The sequence below is a fragment of the Thermobia domestica genome, chromosome 3 (assembly GCF_964235325.1).
Source record: "Thermobia domestica chromosome 3, izTheDome1.hap1.1, whole genome shotgun sequence".
Taxonomy (NCBI): domain Eukaryota; kingdom Metazoa; phylum Arthropoda; class Insecta; order Zygentoma; family Lepismatidae; genus Thermobia; species Thermobia domestica.
The window spans coordinates 291,838,678-291,865,627 of record NC_137456.1 but is presented as its reverse complement, the minus strand read 5'-3'; positions in this window follow the sequence as shown (position 1 = coordinate 291,865,627).

Here is a 26,950-nt window from a genome sequence, read left to right as displayed (position 1 = left end):
CATTATATATAAGGCTTGCAGTTCTAACTTCACAAGACGGAATAAATCACTTTTCTTTAAAACAATCACATCTCTTTAAAACATGCTCTTCTGAGTGACTTACTTCCTTGAGAGTTGCTAAGAGTCAGTACAAGAGTAAACGAACTTTTCTGAATTATTTTAGATCAATGTTGTATGTTACATAATGTTGTAAGGTAGTAGTCGAATATTTTATTTATGATCGACAATCATGGTCATGAAAATCGTATAGAAAGAAGTAGCAGCGAAAAGTAATTCAATAATTCCTCATCTGTTTCTCAGAGAAACTACTTAGATCATTCTATTGATTTGTTCATGAAACACTGTAGTCTGGTATATAAAAAATAATTTCTTTTAACTTTATCCTTCAGCATTCCAGTTTTATATCTGCACATAGGAACAAGATTCGAAATAATATGCATGTCTAATCTCATAAAAAGCGTTAAGTTTAACACCTTATGTTCTATCCTTTACCAATAGTGATGAAATAATCGAACTTGAGCTCGGACTTAATATATATATATATATATATATATATATATAGATAGATAGATAGATAGATAGATAGATAATATATGTATATATATATACCATCACGGCATTGTCAAGGCTCTATATTTGTATTTTACACTTAAAGCTGCAAGCGGGTGTTTCTGGCTGCCGTATTCGGTAGCCCGATCATCACCTCTGTTCTTCGCGCGCAGTCATTCGAAGAACTGAAAACGTACTCTGTGCACAAACAGTTTATGGTTGTGAACTCGGAAATCGTGGTATTTCTGCTTGTCAAGGTCAAGAAGTGGGAGAAAAAAAGATCTGTAGAATGTAAAGAGGGTTCAACAATGACTGATACTTGTAAGAAACATATTCATTTATAGTTCGTGCACATTCCGCCTGTAGCACTACTGTAGCACAACGTATATTGTAACTTTATAACTCATGAACACCGCTTGTAGGTCTATTGGCGTAAGTGACGACCAAAAGTATATTGCCAGCTCTGACTGCGATAAGGCACTGCTGTGCTGCGTTTGCTTTTCTTTTTTGTCCTTTGTCATTTGCGAGACGCCAAGCATGTTGGTTTTGCTTGTTGCACGCGCTGAACGAGTTCCTGCGGAGCTAAGTAATTAAGATACTACATATTCTAAGTAATTAAGAAGGTTTACTACATATTCTTATTTAGAGATAAAAATATGATAAGTACTTTCAATTATAATACGATTTTAAATTGGTTAAGTGTTGAAAAAATACGAAAATAAAGCTGTACTTGTAAATGTATATGGTCGAGGACTTAGCTACTGACAGTGTTGCAGGCACGTAGCCAGGATTTCGTGAAGGGGGGGGGTCCTTGACATGAAATGCTGTGGTCATCATAAAAGGGGCTAGATCACTCTAAACTATTTTACCTGAACTTACATTGGTTCGTTTAGCCAGGATTTTTTAACGCTGTGGGGGAGGAGTGACATGACATTCGGAAAGTCCACTACCTCGATCAATCTAAACTCCTTAATATCAGCATATATTGGTTCGACCTCCTGCCTACGTAGCTACTGACAGTGTTGCAGGCACGTAGCCAGGATTTCGTGAAGGGGGGGGTCCGTGACATGAAATACTGTGGTCATCATAAAAGCGGCTAGATCACTCTAAACTATTTTACCTGAACTTACATTGGTTCCTTTAGCCAGGATTTTTTAACGCTGTGGGGGAGGAGTGACATGACATTCGGAAAGTCCAGTACCTAGACCAATCTAAGCTCCTTAATATCAGCATATATTGGTTCGTTGGGACAATAAAATGAAAATATGTTGGCAAGTATTTTAATAACAAACTATGAAGACATTTCGAGCAAAATAATAAAAATATATTGAAAAAGATTTTGCAATATTTACGTTATTCTCCTCTTTATTCAAATATAACAATTTTCCTTTCAGTATAACCTCAATTATTATAAAAAAGTATATACTGAATACTGTCTTGTAAACTATTTTTTAATATAAATAAAATAAAGAGTTCGTTTGTGTGATTGTCTCTGTATGTCTGTGTGCGTCCTGGGGACCAGACGAGTGGACTGAGAGTTACCAAATTTTAGTCAGGGGTACCTTGGCCCAACCCCAGATCAAGACGCAGCGATTTTTTCAAATTTCGAAGCAGTGGGGTCTCAGGTGTCTTTTATCGGAACTGGCTTGGGGACCAGACAAATTGACCGAGCGTTACCATATTTTAATCACGAATACTTTAGTCAAGGCTACAGACCAGAGTAAACGTTTTTGTCGAAATTCGAACCAGGGGTCTCAGGGGGCGTTTACCGGGACATGTAAAGGTAGTAGAAAATGACTGATTTTTTACTATGTATTTATTTATTTAACAATCACCAGATAGAGCTCAGAGGACATTTTGCATTGAATATAAAACAACATTAACAATGGAAAGGATTTGAGAAGGTATCGCTCAGGGCCTGTTTAGTAGGTGCCATCCCTGCATTTGGCTAGAAGATACAATAAAGAGTAAATATACTTCCCACTATTTATATTAATGGTAAATAATTATTCTCAAATAGCATCAACCACTACTGTAAAAGTAATTCCCTACTGTCATTATAATCAAATGTGTATATGTATCCTTTAGTGAGAGAGCGGGCCTACCCAAAATTAACATCCTAAAGCCGCCCTTACTTCTAGTTAGGCCTATTGAGATCATTTATACCTTAATATCCGGGTGGAGGGTTCTAGGTGCTCGATTTCCCAGGGGCTCCTGAGTTGTTATAATGTGTTCTAATATGGCCCAGATCGATACATTTTCTACTACTAATGATAGATTCATCTCTGGAGTTACTGCAACCATCGCACTGTAAATGAAGGTTTCTTAATTCATCTAACTTCATTTTAACTTCCGCTTACATTTTACTGTATTTTAGCATTCAAGTAACTCGTAGCCAGGCGATACATTGATGAGACAGGAAAAGAACATCGATATGTTTAAAAAATTCAATCCAAAGTGGGTGATCAAAATCTACAGCGGACACTCACAAACAAAGATCGCTTTGACAGAGATTTTGTTCAACATTTCATGTAATGTATGAAAGTTACACTTCGTTAAGGTTACATACGCAGGTATTCGTTCTATGAAACATAAACATTAACATTGAATCAAAAATCCTAAATATTAAGGTTGAACTAAGAAGCCATATAAAGTTAAGAAAAGTCTGAACAATTGAGGTAAATTGATGTAATGTTTTTCTTCTTCAACAAATTTCCATATAATAAATGGGACTACACCAAATATATTAAACTCACTTTCTCCTTTCAAGACAAAGCGACTTTAAAATGTTCTTTTAACTTTGAATCTAGTAGACATAAGATATTTACACGATTGTCTTAAATTTCCATAATGTTCATCACGGAAAGATTTTGATAACTTTTGTCGCCTTTATTCAATTAGTTGTAGCCTCAGATATGCAATGCTTTAGATACAAGAATCAGTTTTCGCTCATCTTTTATTTGTATGGACGGCGCCTGAGTCACTATCGTTAAAGATTTCTGAAAGTTTTAAAATTTCATAATCGCACATTTCAGAGAATCTTTCGAATCGAAGGAGTCTCAAAACATGAGTTTTCAAATGAAAATACGCAATAACTTGATAGAGTTCTTAAAATCCAGTGGCATACAACAGACTTTACATTTAAAGTTGGGACTGTCTCCCAAAAAATTATCCAAGATATTTAATAAACGATTTCTGTGTTTGGGCAACCTAAGGCGTGAAGTTATACTACGATTTTTTATTGTCTATAGCTTGTAGAAACTAATCCAATTTTAAATGCTGTTAAAATTTGGTAAGGAAGTTCTTAATGGATAAATATAGCAAAATGACCCCAGATCAATCTTAGGACGAAAAGTGAGTGTTAGTGTATGTACTCAGAGGATACATTAACCCCTCATATTTAAACTCTGATTCTAAACTCCGATTTTTTCGTGGTCTATGGCTAAAATCGGAAAAGTGGCGCCAATTATTTCTCAAGATCGGCTCCATGTATGTTGTTCAAATTTACATATACGTATAGGTGTACACACGGGTTTTATCTGAAAAACAGAAACAAGTCACTATTGCCATTTTCCTCTTTCAAGAAATTTTATTCATTGTTTTGATCTCCTCTTTACCTATGAACTTCTTTTGAAAAAATTAAAAAATGACGCTTTGACCCTAGAATAACATATAATATCCAAAATTCTACCGGGGGTGCGCCATCGTCAAAATTGCCAGTAAACCAGCACAATGTTTGAACGGAAAGAATTGGTGATTATTTTGGATGTTTACTCGCGAACGAATGAGAAATCACGACGCGAAATGCCGAAAATGGCAAAGACTTGACTTGACTTGGTGGCCTGTGTCAACCCAATCCCCATTTTGGTTCAAAATCAAACTGTTGATAATGGCGCCTATTTCGTATGAATCTAACATCCTAAGCATGGATATGAGGTTAAAGATGCCATTAATTCCCCGTAAGTATTATATGAAGATTCAATGTTAGCTATCATATAATAAGATAAATTATATCTACCATTTTTACTTACAGTGCCCAATCAAGATAAAATCTCCTCAACTGAGAAAAGAATAAATATCAACACAATGCATTTTAATGTAATCTTTGTTGTGGTGCCTATGTCGGTACAGAACCGCTTGAATTACAGTTTCTTTTCTTTCTTGGAAGAAATGTTTCTTCCTTTCATTCAAAGGATTTATTAAATTATATCGTTCTTGATGGTTATTCTCTTACCAGCTGGCGTGTTATCACCCTGATTGAACACTTCCCTGTGGAAAAATGAAACATTAATTTATATATAACAGCTCACGTTGAAACTTCAAACACACTCAAATGCTTTCTTACGAACGACGAAGTGGGAGAATTGTTGAACTCATTTTGATTTGTAGGGTTTTGCAAGGTAAACCAATAGCAATTGAGAAAGAAATGCAGTTGAATTCTGTTCTTAACATTCATTGTCGCAATGCCGATTTTTTTGGTTCGAGAGAATAGAAAAATTGAGATTTCAACTGGTTGTGGGTTCGCGTAACACCCCTTGGTAACGTATGGGTTAATATCCATCTTAATAAATTAATTTATATTGAATTGTTTCTCACGTTTGAGACTGCATTCATTTGTTCCACAAATTGTGAAAAAGGATTCAATGATTTACCTAAATAAGAACTGGTAATTTTATTTGCACATGAACCCAGCGATAGAGAGAAGGCCTTTGTTTTGGCAAAGAAACACCGAGAATGTGCATTTGTAGTAATTCAGCTGTTTCGAAAAAGATGTACTCAAAAAACTGTATTCCAACAATACTTACAATTGAATTGGAAAAAGTACTGCAGAATCTTCTTCAAGCTTCATATGGACTGGACACTTAAAACACTTTTTTAAAATGATTTGTGATTTTATTGACATTCGCATGTTAATATTCTTTTTTACAGAACTTGATAATAGCATCTTTATGTTTGGCATCTTTATGTTATTTTCAGAAAGGATTTTTGATTCGGAGTTAGATATTTGTGGGCGATTTTCTCAAACGAGGCTCATTCAATTTTGTCCACACTCGAAATATAAATTGTTGATCGTTTATCCTACATCATTATACAGCTTATTTCACCTAAACTTCTTGTACTGGTGGTTTGCTTTCCTGAGTGAGATTTACATAATTTAGTTCATAACTAGTCAGGATATTTTTTCCTACATCATATAAAAACATATTCCGTTAACAACATAATAACATTTTCGAACCTCATTTCTCTGAGATATCACCAGAACATGGATCAACTTTGTGAGTATTTTTTACTATTGTCTTGAGAGATTTTCTTCATGTTCAAAAACTGAATTCTTAAATAAAACCGTGCAGGGATAAGTCATTCGTTCTGAAAGATCTAAAGCAATAACTTACTCTTGGGCCTGAATTATTTTTGGGTGATTTCATGATTAAGTTATCCATTATATATAAGGCTTGCAGTTCTAACTTCACAAGACGGAATAAATCACTTTTCTTTAAAACAATCACATCTCTTTAAAACATGCTCTTCTGAGTGACTTACTTCCTTGAGAGTTGCTAAGAGTCAGGACAAGAGTAAACGAACATTTCTGAATTATTTTAGATCAATGTTGTATGTTACATAATGTTGTAAGGTAGTAGTCGAATATTTTATTTATGATCGACAATCATGGTCATGAAAATCGTATAGAAAGAAGTAGCAGCGAAAAGTAATTCAATAATTCCTCATCTGTTTCTCAGAGAAACTACTTAGATCATTCTATTGATTTGTTCATGAAACACTGTAGTCTGGTATATAAAAAATTATTTCTTTTAATTTTTATCCTTCAGCATTCCAGTTTTATATTTGCACATTAGGAACAAGATTCGAAATAATATGCATGTCTAATCTCATAAAAAGCGTTATGTTTAACACCTTATGTTCTATCCTTTGCCAATAGTGATGAAATACTCGAACTTGAGCTCCGACTTAATGTATATGTATATATATATATACACATATATACATATATATATACATATATATATATATAGATAGATAGATAGATAGATAATACATGTATATATATATACCCTCACGGCATTGTCAAGACTCTATATTTGTATTTTACATTTAAAGTTGCAAGCGGGTATTTCTGGCTACCGTATTCGGTAGCCCGATCATCAGCCCTGTTCTTCGCGCGCAGAGTCATTCGAAGAACTGAAAACGTACTCTGTGCACAAACAGTTTTTGGTTGTGAACTCGGAAATCGTGGTATTTCTGCTTGTCAAGGTCAAGAAGTGGGAGAAAAAAAGATCTGTAGAATGTAAAGAGGGTTCAACAATGACTGATACTTGTAAGAAACATATTCATTTATAGTTCGTGCACATTCCGCCTGTAGCGCTACTGTGGCACAACGTATATTATAACTTTATAACTCAAGAACACCGCTTGTAGGTCTATTGGCGTAAGTGACGACCAAAACTATGTTGCCTGCTCTGACTGCGATAAGGCACTGCTGTGCGCGTTTGCTTTTCTTTTTTGTCCTTTGTGAGACGCCAAGCATGTTGGTTTTGCTTGTTGCACGCGCTGAACGAGTTCCTGCGGAGCTAAGTAATTAAGATACTACATATTCTAAGTAATTAAGAAGGTTTACTACATATTCTTATTTTGCGATAAAAATGTGATAAGTACTTTCAATAATAATGCGATTTTAAATTGGTTAAGTGTTGAAAAAATACGAAAATAAAGCTGTACTTGTAAATGTATATGGTCGAGGACGTAGCTACTGACAGTGTTGCAGACACGTAGCCAGAATTTCGTGAAGGGGGGTGTCCGTGACATGAAATGCTGTGGTCATCATAAAATGGGCTAGATCACTCTAAACTATTTTACCTGAATTTACATTGGTTCGTTTAGCCAGGATTTTTTAACGCTGTGGGGGAGGAATGACATGACATTCGGAAAGTCCACTACCTCGATCAATCTAAACTCCTTAATATCAGCATATATTGGTTCGACCTCCTGGCTACGTAGCTACTGACAGTGTTGCAGGCTCGTAGCCAGGATTTCGTGAAGGGGGGGTCCGTGACAAGAAATACTGTGGTCATCATAAAAGGGGCTAGATCACTCTAAACTATTTTACCTGAACTTACATTGGTTCGTTCAGCTAGGATTTTTTAACGCTGTGGGGGAGGAGTGACATGACATTCGGAAAGTCCATTACCTTGTAACGATATTTGGAAGAGAGAATAAGAGAGAAAGATTTTTTTTAAAAAAAAGCAGAACTCGAGACTTATGATATTATTTCAGTTTCGCAGCGCCGTAGTGCCAGAAAATGGAACTACGCTGTCTGTTGGTAGCGGATTCGGATTCGGGTTAATATGGCTACTTAAAGTATCGGGTGGAACACATCGAGTTTTGAAGCTTTGCCTTGTTAAATAGAATACGCATAGCTATGGTTCGAAGGGACATTAACGTAAAGTGGATTAACACCGTGTAAAGAAACCTTACTTTTGAGTGTGATTTATATTATATTCTGCGTTAAAATATTATTGAGTTATGTTCCTCCTATAAGGTTTCGTCATGAGACATTTTGTGGGTGAAGTTACATTCCGTATTGAAGAAATTGGTTCTTTTCGAGTGATGTGATTAATGGTTGGCCAGTTTGTCTTACTTATTTGTTCGTTAAATTGAAATTCCACGACATATAGAAAAGAATTTTCTCTCTATTTCTCGTAAGAACATTTGATTCTATGAAGAAGTGTAAAAATATAATATTTAGAGAGGAATACTGAAACACCCATATATGTGTTGTAAAAGGGACAAGTAGTTTTACTCATTGGTAAGTGACTCAATTACATGCTTTGATAATACATATAGATTAAATTCTGTTGTATGAATAGCGTTTGTAATATATATATCTATCTATTCAAGTTGTCATATAAATATTTTCGATCATATACAGCTTTTTCTTTGCAATAAAATTACAGTTAATGTATTCATTTGACCTATGAACCCGATAGGTATTGAGTTAATTAGATTCGTAGCTTGTTATATTTTATTAAATCATATAATCATTATTCTAAAACAATTTAAATTCAATTGTAATTTCAGTGTAGTGAGTTTTGTAGGGCAGTTTTAATTGTTCCGGCTCACTTCCACCCAATGTCACTGCTATTCCATATTATATGGGACGGGGTACGTTGCAACCTCGATCAATCTAAACTCCTTAATATCAGCATATATTGGTTCGTTGGGACAATAAAATGAAAATATGTTGGCAAGTATTTTAATAACAAACTATGAAGACATTTCGAGCAAAATAATAAAAATATATTGAAAAAGATTTTGTAATATTTACGTTATTCTCCTCTTTATTCAAATATAACAATTTTCCTTTCGTTATGACCTCAATTATTATAAAAAAGTATATACTGAATACTGTCTTGTAAACTATTTTTTAATATAAATAAAATAAAGAGTTCGTTAGTGTGATTGTCTCTGTATGTCTGTGTGCGTCCTGGGGACCAGACGAGTGGACCGAGAGTTACCAAATTTTAGTCAGGGATACCTTGGCCCAACCCCAGATCAAGACGCAGCGATTTTTTCAAATTTCGAAGCAGTGGGTCTGAGGTGTCTTTTATCGGAACTGGCTTGGGGACCAGACAAATTGACCGAGCGTTACCAAATTTTAATCACGAATACTTTAGTCAAGGCTACAGACCAGAGTAAACGTTTTTGTCGAAATTCCAACCAGGGGTCTCAGGGGGCGTTTACCGGGACATGTAAAGGTAGTAGAAAATGACTGATTTTTTAGTATATATTTATTTATTTAACAATCACCAGATACAGCTCAGAGGCCATTTTGCATTGAATATCCAACAACATTAACAATGGAAAGGATTTGAGAAGGTATTTCCCAGGGCCAGTTTAGTAGGTGCCATCCCTGCATTTGCCTGGTAGGACTGAGGGAAACCCTGGAGAACTTTAATCAGGATGGTAGGAAGCGGGATTCAAAGCCACGACCTCCCGAATACGAAGCCAACGCTCTACCACTTGAGCTATTAGTGTCGAATTCTTTTTTTCGCGGTCACTGAAATCAATGGTGAAACTCCAGTCGCATTAATTTCCAAAATCACGCTATTCGGTTCCGGACCGGGGGTCACTGGAGTGGGTGAGATACCAAGACATATAAAAGTAATTCAAAATGACTGATATTAGTGTCAAATTCATAGTTTTCGCGGTCGCTGAAATCAATGGTGACACTTCCATTAGCGATGACTTCCAAGTATGCCGTCCGGGAGTCAGCGAGGGGTGGATACCAAGGCATGTAAAAAATAGCCCAAAATGACCGATATTAGTATCAAATCCATAGTTCTAGCAGTCGCTGAGATCAATGGTGATACTCCCACAGGTGTTGACTTCCAAATACAGCCTCTGTACGAAGCAGGTGTATATTTAACTAGTTTTACAATATATGCGTTCCTTTCTCTGTTGAATCAAACGCGAACAGAACTCTCTTTCAACATATTTTTTTTTGTTTAGATTATTAAGTCAACTATTGTCGGCTCCAAATGACAGGTTAAAGGAACAACAGAAAATTGTCCTTGAAATGACATATTTGATACTGCAAGGGTGCGATGACGAAAAGTTATGATTAAAAATGTCCACGCTGTTACACAACGGCACTTACGTTTTCGAAAGCTTGAAATCTCCCTGACTAGTAGCAGCTATTCTGAGAATTCCATAATTTTTCTTGATTTTTCAAATTCTCTGACTCTTCCAGAATACGTCGCTTACCTCGCCAACATATTGCAAGTAATACAAATCTCCTCATAAGAAAGAGTAAGCAAAAGCTTCCTATAGTTTCCTTTTTAATTTTTAACGCTGATCCTTCTTCTTGTCACTTCATTTTGTTTTATCGTTCCTTACTTTTTTCATTTCTGGTCTCGAACGGCGGTCCGGATCCCCCCTTCCTGATTACGTGCCTTAGTGTTGATTACGGATTTTCTCGTGGAAGAATTTTATTAAACTATAGGTGAAAAGCAGTACTGCAGAAATACATGTAATTCACATTGAGCACGATAGGATATAATGTTCATTTCAGATTTTCCAGTGCGGGGGGACTGAATAAACGATGGGTGAATATAGTACTGTGAATATTCTGGTAACTTGCACGCACGATTGAGCACGCTCGAGAAATGCCCTTGAGGGAATTTCGAAGCTCTTTGCCCAAGAGCCACCTCTGTAATTATCATTGACTGCCATTTCAATAATGTGTTTTATGATCTTATGTCCGGGTTCCCGTCTTTTCCCTCCCCCTCCAACTTGATACTTGATACATTTCCAATCCAAAGTTTTGTGCTAGTTTCTTGCCGAAACGTTGAGTTATGAACTCTCATCGGTTTCGAGTTAGTTCATTATTTAAGTTTAGGATTCCATTTCTGAATCGAGATTATCTGAGACGTAGACTCAAAGATTATGATGAAACTCAAACACAGTAATCGTCCAAATTTTGTAAGAGACTCCCACTGGGAATCGAACGTGCACTCACGTGCACGAAAGGCGCGCGTGGTAGCTACTAGAACACCGGAAATGGCATCACCATTTTTAGTCCCTTCAAAATTAAGTTGTATTGACATCTTACAAGTTGTATGTACTTGCATTATAAGAAACAAACATAAATTAAAATTATAAGGAAATCGTTTAAGAATATGTTGAAAAGGCCAGAATTTTTTAAATCTCTTTCCCTCCCATGTCATATTGCTATTTAAAAGTATCCTTTAAAAATAATAATAATAAAAAATTCTACAGTCGCACCTACAACATTGGATGGCAAATAGTCTACATTTTCTTAATGCATAAGTTTACATTAATTAAACTGAAAAGTTGCATTCAAACTTGTTTTTAAATTGTATCAAAAGTACCACTATTCTTTTTAGCACTAATGAGAATTATGGATCCGCCTTCAATATCCGTCATTTTCGATAACTTTTAAAATGTCACTCTTCCTGATTCCTCAGGGATGAAGTTGAACGGCATAGAAGCAGGCATTATCCATATCAGCAACTCACCTGAAAACTATGGATTCAACACGAATATCGATAATTACAATTATTTTAAAATGTCATCTCTCCCATCCCCACTCCTTGGGATGCTAGCCGTTCCTTACGCTCCCGAGTATTTCTTTCTTAATTGTAAGACATATATGTATCAAGTTAAGTTAGAATTAAACCAAGTGTTACATAGTTATGTAGGAAAATAATGTTTTAAAATTAATAGAGGTGAATCTTGAACTGGAAGTGGCAGAAATCAACGACTTCTGGTTTAAGATTGATCACTGTAGAGCAAAAGACGTCAGTAGAAAATTAGAAGCTGTTTCTGAAAATCGTTTAAGCGTCCTAAGAATGCATATTATCTCTGTCCTTAACCTACAAGTAAACCAGGAAATAGTAGCGATTAACTATTTCCTCTTTTTAACGTTGATTGCTATGGAAGAAAAACTGTAATAGATAACAAAACACTGTTTTCCATAATCGATTAACCATCCGTTCTCACCTCCATCCTTAACCTTATACTAAAACCGGAGGTGGTAGACATCAACCCTTTCCGGTTTTAACGTTGATCACTGCAGAGCAGAAACCGTAACCCGGTTTTTTACAATCGCCTAACAATACACTTCATCTTCATCCTTTACCCTCTACTAAAACTGGAACTGGTAGATATCAACCTCTATACGGAAGTAGGTAGAAAGACGCAGTTTTCTGCGATCAATTAAGCACCCCAAGAATATAATTGTGTCACCAATCTAATCCCTCTACTCACACCGGGAGTGGTATAAATCTACTATCACTTCCTATTTCATTATTAATTAAGAAAATATTGTGTGAGCCTCCTTAGTGTCTTCATCAGAGTTTATTCAATACGAGCCCTCGTCTTGCTGAAGCTTTGCCCTCAGACTCGCAAAATTCTTCGGTCTAACGCTTTGCATCTCAAACCTGCAATCATCAATTTTTGCTAGGCTTAGGGCCTTGCACCTCACAAATCTGCAAGTATACTGAATTTCAATTGAAATACCTGGGGGTTTTGCTCCCAGGCCACCGTGTTAGTTCGGCCTATGGCCTTACACTTTATATATCAAGAAGCATACCAATTTCAGTTCAAATACTTCGTTTCATGTCTTCAGTTTTACGGGATCCTGAGATATAAAGATCTTAGTATAATAATAATTGTAATATCCACCTCTTCCAAACCCTTTTCTTCCCTTCTAGATCACAATCAAAAACGCTGAAATATGTATCTAATTATTGGGATTACAGAGTAAGATTTATAATAATATTATACACTTAGTACTTTGTTCCATACCGTTCGCTACTCCACATGAAACTCTTGAACGAAACTGAATTTGACTTCTGTTTTTTGCAACGGATACCTAACTAATTATCTCGAAAACGTTCGTTAGTAGATCATAAACCAGGAGGTTGTGGATCAGAAACCAGGAGTGGTAGAAATCAACCATTTTTGCTTTTAACTTTGATCCTGTAAACCAAAAAGGGTAATAGTTAGCAAGAAACGGTTTCCGGCAGTCGATTTATCTTCCCAAGAATACCTTTCAACTCCATCCTTAATACTGTATTGAAATAGAAAGTGGCAGAAATAAACAAGTTCCCGCTTTAACATTGAATGGGGAAAAACGGTAATATATAGCGAGAAGCAGTTTTGGTAATGGACTAAGAGATTCAGAGAACACCTTTCATTTCTATCCTTAACACTTTGAAAAAAACTAGAAGCGGTAGAAATAAACAATTTTCGGTTCACTTTTCATTACTGTGGAGCAAAAGCAGTAATAGATAGCGAGAAGCGGTTTTCGACCACCGACGGAGCATCCAAAGAATACATTTTGTCTTTCCATAACAATCTAATAAAATCTGAAATGACAGGGTGTCTATTAAAATACCAAAATGAAATTTCATGACCCTTTCTTTAACAAACCATTAAATTTAGTAACATTCTCAAAGCGAATTTGAGTGTGACTTGGCCAATTTTCACGCACGTCATAGAAGCGTGCTTTACTTGTAATTTGGTAGCTTCTAAAACCATATGCGTTTTTCTTCGTGAATTTTGACATTTTATAGTACATCATTTACAAGTATGTACTTATATTTGTACAGATAAAATGAATCGTCACCCAAAAGCAAACTTTCTGACTTTCATGACCATTTTCTAATTTCGTGACTTTCTTTAATTCTTTTCGTAACCGATAGACACCCTGGTAATCCAGTATGACTTCCAGGTTCAATGTAATATACATAGAACATGACCTATAAGAGACAGTGAGAAGAGTTTTTTTAATGAATTAGCTTTCTTAAAATAGGTACCATCTCTCCTTTTACCCTGTAATCAAACGTAATTATTAGAAATCAACCACTTCCGGTTTTAACGTTCATCGTTGTACAGTCTTGTTCAAGAAATCTTGACCACTCACCCTGCTATGAAAGATGATATTCTTGCAACCGCAAAAGGAAATTATAATGATGTGGCTCTTAATAAACTTCTTAATCTACCAAACAAAATTCACATTTATTTGACTTAATTCAAGCTATAGGTAAGACCACAGGTCTTTTCAAACAGAGATGAGAGCAAAGTTACCTTCAACAAGACAATATATGATAAACGCCAATAGATAGGCGCGGTTTTTGTATTCAATTAAGCGTCCCTAGAATATATTCCATCTCCACTCTAATCTCTAGTAAATAACACTAAGTGGTAGATATCTTCTACAACTTCTGGTTTCAATTTTAATTGAAAAATATTGGGTGGTCCTGTTTACTGTCTTTAAGTGATTTTGTTTTATATGAGAAGTCCTAAAGCCAAATATTATGTTTGTAACTTTCAGAGATTCTGAGATACCGATATACTATTATATGAGTAATAATTCCTATTCTCACCTTTTCCTTCTCCTTTATTACTAAGATATAAAAGAAATGGTGAAACATGTGTTAAATTATTTTAAAGTGAAAATCCAAATACCAAATTTTAAGTTCCCAGTCCGATAAGTTTCGGAGATGAGGATATCTTATTAAAATAACTCACACCACAATTCATCCTCTTTTCTTGAATTTTCAAATATTTTTCTTAGTGATACCCGACGTCACAAATTCAATGTAGGTGTAAATTCAATGTTTCTAGGCAGTCACTAGAGCATTTGCTCCTAATCTAGGGGTGCGAGTTTCTGACAGAACTAAATTTAAAATTACAAATATTACGAATGTTGTAACAATCTTAACCTAAATATTTAATCAAGAAATAACTATAATGTAGGAAATGTGGTTTCATTAACAAAACTGGTAAAATATAATATTCCACTGCACTACAATGCTATGCAGGAATCTTGCTGGAAATAAGTATAAATTTGTTAGAATATGGTTATTATTATTTACTATTATTATATGCAAACCTGTTCTTCGTACGGGTAGAATAGGTTTATGGGAAATATTTGAAAGTTATATTCGATCACCCTTTCCCCATTACGTAACTTATTTGAACAAAGGTGAAATAAAACCCCTACCACGACCATGTTCAAAAATGTGTTTCATACGATGCAGTATTTATTCTTTGCAGGAAATCTAAATTCTATTCTCTTCTATTTTACCATCCTTTTTTTTTCAAAGTGAGTTGATAAAATAGAAATGTCCCACGTGCTAAATATGTTTAAAAGTTTATTTCAGACGTTTCAAACACTTTGTCACCCTGTAACCTCTTTTGGAAGCAGAATTTTCGAAAACGCTGGTTCATTTCCACATGGTGAATTCGTTAAGTAAAAAGTTTATATATCTAGTTTCATCTCCTGGGCTTCGAAGATATTTAATTTTTGCCGTATATATTAACTCCTCCATCCTCTTAAGATACAAATTTTAATGAAACTGACATGGTTAAAAAATGGTTTCAGCCAAGTGCTAACTATATTCTAAAATTCTCAATCATTTTTCATGAGATGAGACGGAAGTGTAATTTCCTGGAACGCTGGGTTGCATGTCTACTTGGTTTTTATATTAAGACTCATCTTCACACATTAAAGATTTGAAAGATACTGTATTTTTAGCAAATATTTTAGATCTTGGCCCCTCCTCTTAGGATACGCATTTCAGTGAAAGTGATATGATGAAACCATGCTCTAGAGTAGTTCTAAATATATACAGTAATTCTCCTCGAACATTCTATGATGATGAGACATCGAACGCCGATTTGAATGTCGAGAAATAAGTAAATTAATTCCTCCCTCCTTCTGCTTAGAAGGAGAATTTCTAAAACTTTGAAATACGTATTCCATTCTTTTTAGTTTAGAGTTGGTTTACGAAATATCACATTACGAATTTAAGAGAATTTCACATTTCATGACATTTTCTGAATAAATAGTGGTAAATTTTAATATTATGTAAATTGTCTCTTTTCTCCATCTTTAAGAGGGGAATTTTAGGAAATATACGTTCAGTTATTTATACTTAAGAAATCAAAGCCAAATTTAACACCTCAAACGTAAGCAAATGCAGAAAGTTTAATAGCTAGACACTACTCTCCATTCTCGTCTTAGGACAGAATTTTCGGAAAAGCTAAACATGTATTGGTTCGTTTCTAATTGAGTTTAATTTTGAAATTTCACGTCTCCAATATAAAGAGTTCTTAAATTTTAGAAGAGAGTATTATGATGCCAGTAGGAAGTAAGAATGGGAAGGTAGCCAGCGAAAGAAATGAGGTCATAGGAAGCTGGAAAGAATACATTGAAAACTTATATGAGAGTAGGGATAGACCGTGTAGCCTAAATGTTGAAGTAGAAAATGAAGTAGGAGAGACATTACCCTTACCCTTCCATCGGCATACACCAATATGAAACATGACTCATCTGTACATGAAACTTTTATAAAAAATTCCAAGTTCTAGTGACGGTGTTCTTTTGCCCAATTTAGACGTCGTATCCTGTGCTGTGCTGTTAGAAGGGATACTTGCCTGGCCCTATGGTTTCTGTAATCTATGCTGAACAGGTGGTTGCGAATTGTGTGGCTGGTGACATAGCATTGTAGCCTTCCATTGGCTGTTGGGATATAGGACACTCGGCGTCTACCGCTGTCGTCGACACGCCCATGACCGAGGCCGTTTCCAGTGTGGGTGCAGTTTTACCAGAAGCTAGGTATTCACGATACATCATTGACACAGTTGTCTTAAACATCCGAGTGCCGCAGCCACTTCCGATATCGAGCCACCCAGTTGTCTGATCCCACCCAGTTGTCTGGACCATGGTCAAGTTTACTACGTCGTTTGTCTTGCCCATCACACACTGCACTGATACGTATATCGAAATCAAGCACGCGGTAGTAGTATCCTCGCGATGCGTTTTATTCACTTACACTGGTGGAGCCTCAGCAGGATGGTTTCTGCAAATGCTGCTTTTTCTCTACTTCAACTACTGATTAGTGTATATTGCACTGTAAACAACATTGCAGTTATAAATAATTTAAACGTAAGTTCTAAATATAAAAGTGTACTTTGAGACTTAGTTTTCTTCGAAGGCTTTCTGCAATTCAATGTCCGCAGTTTTCGTTAACTTCCTTGTCAATGAAGTTGGCTTAGTGACAGCTTCATCATCACTTCATTCATCTTGATCTTCAATTAAAGTAGAGCTATTACCACATCCGTGTCCACTACAGTGAACACTAAACAATGTACAATCTAGCTCTCTCCCTTCGCACCCAGAATTGTTTCAGCTGTACGTCTAGCAATTACATGTTACACTTTAACGAATCTTTTGTTCATATGTTGTTACAAGAAGAAGGCAATCACCACAAATTCTCCACCACCATTCAGGTGGAGTGTTTTCTTGATATTTCTACTGCTGCACTCGATAGAATGCATGAAAATATGCTGATTTGCATCAGCTATTGTTGAAGGTAGTACTGTTAAGTTGAAAGTGTCACTAATGCGTTGTTTACAAATAATACTTGGTACTTGTAGAATCAAGCACAATCCAGATCTCCTTTCTCTGCACATCTATATAAGGCAAAGAACACTTTTTCTCCAGCAACAGCCACATCATCAGCAGATGATGTTCTTTTTTGAAAACATCCATTTTCTCCACGCAGTACTACATTTTCATTCAGTACTTCTCTTCAAGCAATTCTCTTCCCTTTAGTGTGAGGAACAGAAGTTGTATCACAACCAGTGAAGTCACGCAGAAATAAAATGTAGCTCACAATGTCGGCCAATGCTTTCTGCAGTTTAGTACCGCTGTATATCTTACATATTGGTTTGGAGTCAGAAATAAATATGTAAGTCTCTGCTGTTGGGGTTGCGACGAGCAGAACCAGAATATCTTAATATTCTCCCATTATTTCTGACGAGCAGATTTTACAACATCTGTTGCGATTGAAACAACTAATACATCTGCATCTCCAGGTGATTGAGGCAAGATACACAAGATATTTTGTCAGACGAATTATCAAATCTGATATGTTCTTTCTCTTAGAAAGAAATTATTGCTGAGATAAACGGACGTGGAATGTCATCCTCAACGATTACGCGTATTCCTAATTTATCTTTCAGTATCATGTTCAGTATTCTGTATCTAGAGACGAAACTTTTTCGCAACAATTTTGATATTTTGTAGTATTGATTATCACAATTTTCTAATTTATGTTGTATTTACATTTTTAAAAGTAACACTAATTATGTTTTTTTAAGTATGGTATTAGTAAACAGTATAATTTTGGTTGTAAGTTGTATCTAATACAATAATGAGAATATACCTTAATTAAGTGCCATTCTGTCTAATGAATTCACTGAAATTTATAAATTAATGCAAATTTTAGAACACTTTCTCTAATCTCTTTCTTAGTTAAACGATAACATACAACACTACATTACCAATTCTTGTTTAAGTTTGTTTTCCTGTGAATAGAATCATATTATACTTGAAAACAATCTCTCGGTATCAACTCTAGAGATAGGCTACCATATTGAACGTAACGAGCTAACACCAAATGACATGTGGATAACTTTTAAACTGTTTAAAATTGATACAATGTCAACTTGCTTACTCTCACTACTGCGAACTTCAGTAACCTTACTTTTAAATTCACTGTATGCAAACAGCAGATAATGAACATTATCAAAACAAAGCACAGTCAAAGATTTAAGCAAGAGTTCAGTTTTGTGGTCTACATCTTTATGAAGTGATCAGTTTCTGGATCAAGTAACTCACCGAGATGTTCGTGATCTCCACAAAGAATTGTGTTCGCTTCCTTGAGTGCGAACACAATTCTTTGTGAATTGAGTGCGAACACAATTGAGTGTAAAAATAATGATGAATTTTGCAGGTTCATCATTATTTTCATACGCAGTTTTTAAATTGTCTCAAAGAGTATAAGGTACCATTCTAGCGTTTTGAAATTTCTCACAGTTAATAAGTACATATAGGAACAACCTTTCCATACTACCGCGAAAGGGCTTGCGATTCTATTGAAAATATTGGTAATTGTAGATTTTTCTTATTTTCTCCAAATTTTCGAAATCTCAGACACCTTGCGAGAACAGACAATATCTTTTTAAAGTTCTGAAATTTCTTAGGGATAATACTTTATACAGGGACAACTTTTCTGCACTACTGCAAAAAGGTCCTCATACTTTCGTTTAGTTTTACCCAACTAAATTTTATTTCTTTAATATTAGCAAATAGAACACAGATTACATTACTGCAGAAGATAACACCATAGTGCTATGAATGTTGACATGAGTAAGATTTTCTGATATAATTAAACTTATTACTACATTAATTTTATTTCAAATCGCTTTTCTAGATTCCCTACTGGGGGACTTGTTGCGCAGTTCATAAATATACCTCCACGTTCAAGAATGCTTCGAAGCGTCATTTACGGAAAACTGGAAATTCTAGGTAAAAACTTTTCTGTGCATTTAATATTTGCTACCCCTATTACTACGTAGTGCTTGTTCAAACAGTGATATTAGTAGGTCACCCAAGAACCAGAATTTTCTTTAATGAAATAATAATAAAAATAATAACAATAGTGTAATCTATACTTTTAACCTTTGAAAAGTATTATATTTGTAATCGTAGAATTGAAGTTATTATTAAAAGTGTGATATTGACAATAGAATACTATGCTCACTATGGGCCATCATTTCTAGACCCATAGCAAACAAATAATTCCCTGTTCTAGAACTTTGACAATACTATTTAGCACAGCCCTCTCCTAGTACTCTGACCAGAATAGAATGCCCAGTAACTAATATTATTTAGCAGAGAATGTTTACATAATTACAATGACAAACTGCTCTGTGTGTAGGACTTTATGATGTTATAAACAAAGTTTAGAAAGGGCATTTACAATTTAAAGAATCCTCACTGCCACATTGAAACTTAGAGCTAATAAATATAATTCTATAGCAATTTTCATTATATACATTCTGGTATATATATATATATTTCGGTTTTTATTATTATGTTTAAGATGTTCATAATGATTATTTTATCTAGACGGTAGATTTAATAAAGTTTGTCTTCCACTTTCGGTGACAAAACAGCATAAATCTCTCCATTAATAAGTACATAAACAAAACATTGTAGGATTTGTAAGTGAGTGCCCTTAACTATGGTATAGTTAAAGCCGAGTTTATTTTTGTGCATTCTATAGATTTTCTTAGCATTAGGATATTTTGAGATTATTTTATATTCTTTTCGACACATTAAGCATGTTAAGGATGTGATATTTCGTACAAACATTCACGGCAAGAAGAATCCATTTCTGTATATCAAAACTGAGCTTTATATTTTTATTTCTTACATTTCCTACATATTTTAGTTTTTACTGTTTCCTGTATTCCAGTATTACCAACCAACATCACTCTGTCTTACACCAATAATTATAGCCACTATAACCGCTTCCAGGTTATAGAAGTTTTTTTGTGGAGGCTCTGTGTATTTCGTAAAGACAATGATCATTTTTTCGATTTATATTTTATTCTGCGACGTAATTAAGTTCTTTCTCTGGTGGAAATTGCTTCTTTCACACGCAACTGGACAAAGAAGTCTCTCGTTTTTTTCATATATATATATATATATATATATATATATATATATATATATATATATTCATATATATAAACACTGCTTTTTGGTAAGAACATTTCAGTGAGCGACGAACATTTTCAGTGTTTCTCCCTTACTTATTAATATGCACAGTATATATTCTGCAGTTATTGGGAACTGAGTTAAGTGCTTTACTTAGTCGTTTATGGAAATATTCTAATAGATTAGAGTATTTCAGAGTAGACTAGATGTGCGAGCACTAGAGTGGCACCAACTACATTGCTTTCGCAATTTCTTATCTGTACATTCTCACGCCACAGTTTTCACAATGTCTCGTGGATTGTGACCAGTGGACTAAAATTAACATAAGTGTTTCTCCGTATTCTCTTTGCATGAGCATGCAGGAGGATTTCAGAGCAGGTGATGTGTGGTTTTCAGAATTTACTGCCAACACTCTTCGGTCTACCACTGCAGCTCGTACCTTGAGCTTTGGCGCTCGGGGAATTTTGACTCCGGACTTGTGTGCAGACACCACGCACGTTGCGTCGGAAATTGTGTTAAAGGGCAGAAACTATTAGCCGGTGAAGGACGTTTTATTAGGGTCCCCAAATAGTGAAGTCCCAGGTTCAAAATCTTTGTCCGCTAAAAAGTTATAAACGCGGCTCCATCACCCACTTCGGAAATTATTTCGCTGAAGACTCACGTCGGCTCTTCAGGACTGTTTGGAGTAGCAACCAGGATGCTACATGGGATTACCCCGGCGATGCTTTCCCCAGTGCTAATCCCCAAGTGCGTCAATGGTGAGAGAAAAGTATTTGTAGTGTAATTTCAAACATAGTCTCATATATAGAGAGGGCTACAGTGCATTAAAAGGCAAAGCGTGATTCTAGTGATGAAGATTATTATACATATTCTGTGTTAATAGTTGTGTTCATTTCTCTTTGCTATTTTTTATATATAATAGTATTCTAATGAATAAGTATAGTGTATTTTAATCCAGTGTGTTTTCGTTGTTTGTCTGAGTGATGTTTGTGTGCGTTATGGTCTGGATCGTCCGTGAGGTTTCGGGACGAGTCACCCGAATCTCTCGGCACCTAATGCTCATCTTATCATTGAGACCGACCAGCGATTTGGAAACAATTTGTAACGCCTTCTTGGAGAGGTCCTTCATCATCCCATCCAGCTAAGTTCTGGTCTCAGGACAATACTTTTTGGCAGGACCACGCAGGACAGAAGCACAATCACCAAACTCAAGTTTGTTACAAATAAATGGCAGCCCAAACAGTGACCCGACAACCGGATGGTTACAAATAAATCTTCACCCGAACAAAGACCTCGAACACAAATTGGTTATAAATAAATGACGCCCGAACTACCGATCGGAATCTGAACCGTTGGTGCTCGAATAATTATAAGATCAACATTTTAATATACACTTTCTCTTCCAGCTTAGTACAGGAATTTGAAAAGATTACTAAAAATATATGTTTCAAATAATTCTAACCATGTTTTAGTAATAGTTTATACTATTGTGTCTAATATGGCAAACAACGAAGCAGATTTGTTTACTAAGATAGCTTCACTTTTTGAAAAACTTTTATAGATTAGAAAAACAATATGAAGAGTTCCGTGCTGAGAATAGACAGAATTTTGGTATTTTAGAACGAAAACTGGATAAAAATAAAGAGATTTTTGCTGAGATAAAGAGCGAATTAGGGCAAAGTATATACGCTTTGGATGATGTGATTCGTGAAATTAACCAAAGGAAAGAAAGTACTGAAAACGAAACACCGGAATATGAACCCCAGCTACAGTCAGATGTTCCTACCGAATACGAAACACTGGAATTTGACCCCCAGTTAGCGATTGATATTCCTAGTATAAACAGAATATCGGAATCGAAACCTGAACCAGTGACAGACGTCCTGAATCACCCTCGTAACAAACCTGATAATGACTTTGCTTATTCAGAATCTGTCAATAGTAATAGTAGTAGTGAAAATTACGAACATATCATTGTAGACGACAGAGGTCGTAAGCGCACAAAAGTAACTACCACAAGCCACAGAGAGAAAAGGTGCAAATGAGGTTGTAGTTATAGCAATAGGTTATAGTAAGATAAAGACACGCAGACCGGAACGTAAAGAACACCACATTTAAAGGGACTCAGAACCAAGACTATACACGAAAGAATAACAGATACAAAAGCAGTCGTGAATCACGGCCACGTAATCACAAACGAGACAAGAACCCCAACTTGTGTATCAAATTTAAGCATAGATTTGTACAGAGAGATAATCATCGTAGAAATAGACGAACAGTCTGTAGTTATCAAGACAGAAATAGTAATCACAGAAAAATAAAAGAAAGGGGGTAGCCAAAACTTTGTATTTTGACACAAATTTTTCGTCCAAGAAAGCAACTTATTTCTTTTAATCTTTGTTTTACTTTTAGCTTTTGATCAGAATACATTTACGCGAAAAGTAGAACTACGCATTTCTTTTAAAACTCCTTTTTTATTCTAGTTTTTAACTATTCAACGAAAAGCAGCTATTACGTTTTTCTTTCTTTTTCTTGTTTTGGTAAGATACCCGCTGCATTTTCGACCACCTGTTTATATCAATGAACAACGAGCACACAGCTGATTGATTCTTAATCATTTTCTGTCTGTGCTCAGTGTCGTATTTCATACATTTATCTATATATCAATGTTTGAAACCTTAATAATGTTTTTTAGATGTATGAATTAAAGATTTTAGTAAATAATTAACATATCATCATACGTAGGGGAACCGTACTTATGTCAAACGGTTTGAACTAGTAGCGTACTTCCATACCTCAGACAGTGGGAAGACATTTTGGCCTCAGAATTTATTTTAGTAATTGGTTTAAGATTTTATAATTATTTTTAGGATCCCTTCCCACTTTCTAAATTCTTAAATGTTATTACATATGATTTACATTAACGTTTAATTTTCTTTTTAGAATTAAAAGAACGAATGTTTCGAGATGCCCAGGATAAGAAAACTTTTAGTTATTGTTAATTTTTAGTTGTTAGTTATATTGTGACCGTCTGCCCGGCCACAAAACTATGTTTTTGGACGACCAATGTATTTCTTTGTGCAGTCAGTCACATCAGCAATGGGCTGAGAACTTAACCCAGGCAGTTTTGATACATAATTACTCTATTACAGAGAGCCTCGGAGTTTCTCTTGCGAGTATACATCTGAATATTCATTTTTCTCGCCCTATTTTCAAACATTCCGCCCTACAGATTTCTGAAAATTTTGACGAAGAAGATGGCATTGATTGGTCAAACAAACTCCTCATGGCAGACCACCGCATGGAATCAAACCCAACAACGACGTCGTCTAGTGGTAGAAGGTGACTTAGTCTTTTTAAGACAACGGAATATTAGTAACCTATTTAAAAGGGAAATCTCCAAGTTTTTTGACATTTACAGGTGACCCTTTTTTTGTGTAAAAGCCCTTGATAATCGTGTTGTCGAACTTATCGATCCCACGACAGGTGAACATGGAACCGTTTGTCCATAGACAGGACAAAACTTTGGAATCCGACTCATGAAACCCGCAAAATCTGGTTAACTTTCAATCTTACTCCCAGAACGTACTTTACAAGATTTAAATTTAGTAACACCTGACACTCCAAATAATCTTACTTCTCTTACTCCGGACGGGAAATTTCATTTATCCAAAGTCAATCATGAAGCAGAAGAGGAAAGTGTGAATGGTAATTCGAAAGATGATTCCCAGGTAAAGCAAATAGAAACCAATAATTTGACATCTACAAGTTTGTTATCTTTATATTTAGGAGATCCTTTGTTGAAATATTATTTCAACACTTCTTACTGGCAACCTTCATTCGTAAAACTAATCGTTCCGAACTTGACTGGAGGACTTCTATTGAGAAGAGGCCTATTTTTAGGAAAAAAGCCAGATTCAGCAGACTTTTTTATTAAAGTTCTTCATTTTTAATATGATTAAGTGTGTTTACAGAATATGGTACAAATGTGTCTGATATGATACATTGATATTTTATATCGAGATCTGTCAATCAGTGTAGACTGTTAAGTCATAAGACGTTTTACATTAAGATTTAATGTAGTTTTTTCCTTGGCATAGGAAACACAAGAAGATATGTATTCAAGACGTACGGTCGTATCCTTCGGTTTTGGTAGTTACCGTAACTAAACATTTCTTTTGTAATCTATCCAAACTATTCGGGTTTTTTATTAACATTTCTTTCTGCTTCTTTAGCATCTTGATACGACCGATTCGTCGGGAAGGAATTTTAGGTTATATTAATAAAGGATGGTTAAATTTATTTTCCAAGCTACAATCTAGGTAGACACGGCGTGGTGAACCATGAAATACTTGGACACCCCAGTAATTAACCCATCATTCGGTAATTATTGGAAATTTTCCCCTTCTTTATGCACACATTGAAATTTCATTATAACCTGTATTTTAGACATATATTTCTGTGTATATCGAATATTAAGATTTAATATTGTTCCATTGTGTTGCTAGTATAATGCGTTTTATGCTCGATGAATAATACAACATTTGTGAATTTATGATATGTACTAATGCTATTTGTGTATTTCAACAGATTACCACGAATAATATGAAGTATTTCTGTATAACTGATATTTTGATTTTGTGAAATATTCGTGTATTGATATTTTGCCTCATGTATTTTAAGACTATGTTAGCATGTATTTTGATATATTTCAAATATTTATTTTATTGTATTTCAGTAATTGTAACTTTTGTCTATTTAGTGGAACAAGAACGCATACAATTTTAAGAACTAATTACTCATACCATGCCAACTAATTTCCATTAATTTTTGTCGATGCCAAATTTTAAAATCTATCTAGGTGAAATAACGTTAATATTCTTGTTGTTAACCATTTCTCTGGATTTACAGCTCAAAAGTTAAAATGTTCATTCGCGAAATATAATTAAAGTCTTTATATTACTTCAATGTTTCGACTAACAGCGTTCTATTTTGATCGATAATGAATATTTCAGGAATATTTACATCTTATGTCTTTATCTTGACATCCTAAGGAATCACTTGTTATCATGCTTCTATGAAATGAATCGCTAATAAGATTTTACTTTAGGCATACGTTATTAAAATCACAGTTCGAGATGGCGAATGTGTGAATATTGTGGAATTTAGATGTGTTATTAATGAACATGTTGATGTATACTATTGCAGACTTTATGGGCATTATGGAAGTGCCGATGAGCATCCATTACTCTTAGGCTAGGCGTTTGTTTACGATGGAATTTTGCAGCATGAGGTATGATTACATTTATAAATATGCCTATATATTGTCGTCATGCGTTATTGGTTTCGTGTTAACAAAATTTTACTATCCTATTATAAGCATTAGGAGTTGGACTTTAAAAATTTCCTTGGAAGTACTCAAGATCAGTATTCCTTTACATTCTTATATTTTATTTTGAACAAGATTGTGTTCTACAGACATCTTGTGTAACATCCCACTACCTCATAAAACTAATGAATATTCTTTAACATGCATTTTTCGATAATGGTTAACTAGTTTTACTTTAACAAGACTAAAGAACTGTTTAGATGGATCCTGGCAGCTTCATCAGTTAATGGTTAAGATCAGTTAAAATGATTCGACAATATATATATGTACTGAAATGCGGATTCGTGGTGTGTTTCAAATACACTTTAATGAAGAAATAACTCGTAAATGTATTTCAAAAAAGAATTATTCTTTCTTGAGAGTATATATATGTGTGTCTTACCCATAATTAGGAATTTAATTTTTTTGTTTATTAGTATGCAAGATTTTGCGCTCTCACAGTTACAACAAAATTATCTCACGAATGTTTATTCGTCTGATCCTTCAGGATTGTTACGATTTAACATCCGTTTGCAGGTGAAGTAACCTATATTTTTACAATTATTCATAATCAGATTAATAAATCGAAATAATTTTATTTTCTTTGAAGTTAACATATTCATTCGATATACCTCAGTATTTTGAAAATATTTGGTGTTTTTTATTCTTACATTTTATCTATACTTGTCGATTTTCATTTAAATATTTTAACCATTCAGGCAGTTTAACCATTAAGACTTTCGAAAAAAACAGAAGAACTAAGAATATAAATAAAAATAAATAAATAAATAAACTATATAGCCCTATAAACATTTTCACGCATACAGGTGAAACCACGTATTCGTTTTCACGTAATCAGTTTAGCCTAAAGTGTTATACGGATCACAAACAATTAGTGAATATACCAAAGATTA